The following is a 1,753-nucleotide window of genomic DNA, read 5'->3' as shown; positions in this document are numbered from 1 at the left end:
ACATCATTATACACACTAAATTTTATGGTTATCCTCTGCTGAAGAGGAGCAGCAGGTCTAGGCATGTAAAATCAGCCCTGATATATTTTGTTTAACAAATGCTTTCAGACAAACACCTGCCCGAGGTTGAACAAACAGTCAGGCAGGATTTAAAGGGATGGACACACATACTGTATACAGTAGGTAGACTTTATCTGGCTGTTACTAAATGCTGGTCAGGGGTCATGGACATACGTGGAGTCTCTCTGTGTCAGTGTCTCACTGAAGCAGAGTCTTGAGTGTTAAGTTTTACATGTACATGCACTGCATGTTAACATGTAAGTAAGTCAGCCAGTTCATGCTCATAAAATACAATCTCGTGTGGCGTTGCATGCTACTTTTCCCATCATTCCCTGTTGTGAACTAACTTCACTTGATCTCTGTGGTCCAAATAGTATCATGATTTTTATTATATCTTTTATATTTCCTTCAATACTAATAGCATATACAAAATTGTGTGTGTATGAAAACAATCATTGGTTTAGATTATCGGTAGGTTGTTCAGAAGCATTGTACAGAGTTGATTGTTGAAAAACATAATAAGTGTATCAAAAATCAGAGGTGTATTTATTGCATTGTTTTGAGTTTTGTTTTTTGTTTGTTCATTTGTTTTTTCAAAGTTCAACGCACCGTTTGAAAACCTCCTTCCTATTTCCAGACTGGCTTTGTAACCCACAGATCTCACCAGGCAAGATGATCTAGGCTGAATTCAGGGGACTTGCTCTCAAAGTTCAACATCATTCTTTCCTATTTTTTCGCTTTTGTTATGATATCTGACTGTCCCAGAGCCCGTTTGTACAGTGAACACAATTAATCAGTCATTAATTTAAATGTATTTTGTTATTCTCAACTAATATATTTGGCATCAAATAGGGATTCATGGCAAATAATAATTTTGCCTGAAATATTGCACTTATTTTTATTAACAACAGTTTAACCCCATTGTTACTGTGCAAACTATTTAGATATACTATGCAATAGCAGTTTATACCAGTTTGTCACCTTCATCCTTGTTTTGTTGGTGTTTTGTAACTTGCTTCTTAATATGAAAGGTGGGTGGACCGCTGAGGTGCTGCAGCAAATTATATTAAAGTCACTAGATAATTTACTGACTCATTTCTCATAGATTTGACTAAATGTTCCCATTTTGTTCAATTACTAGAGCAAAAATGATGCCACATTTTGTATCTGCTGCAGTTATTTTTTTTCTTCCTGTTGGTCTTGATATCTTCTTTCCGGAGGTCTGACAGTCAGTCAATGTCCGTTAGCCGTCAGAAAACAAAAACAAGGCCGACACAGTCAAGGCAGAAAAAACAGACACTGGCTAAAGGCTTCAAATTGAGTGCTGACTTCAGCGACCAAAAAATTCATGTGATAGATAAACCAGCGTGTTGACGTGAAGACTGTCATCTGTCTTCACATCAACATGCATTCTTCCCAGCTAGGGTGTGGGTACATATGTGTTTGTGTGTACTTGTGTGTTTTAGCTGCATTGGAGGTCATTGATGTTGTCATGTGGTGTAAGCGGATGACACAGTAAAGCACGATGCTCTTGGTAAGGGTCCTTGCCTTTTAATCTTGTGGGAGCCTGTGAATGATAATGACAATAAGGATCAACCACAGCAGTTTTGGATGTTACACATGTGACGAAAGGAAGGTGAAAGACAGACCTTGGACTGGCATCCATCGGCGGGGAAACTTCAAGGAAATGTTG

Source organism: Echeneis naucrates, chromosome 6 (assembly GCF_900963305.1).
Source record: "Echeneis naucrates chromosome 6, fEcheNa1.1, whole genome shotgun sequence".
NCBI classification, from domain to species: Eukaryota; Metazoa; Chordata; class Actinopteri; order Carangiformes; family Echeneidae; genus Echeneis; species Echeneis naucrates.
The sequence above is the reverse complement of the archived record's forward strand: the minus strand, read 5'-3'. Positions refer to the sequence as shown.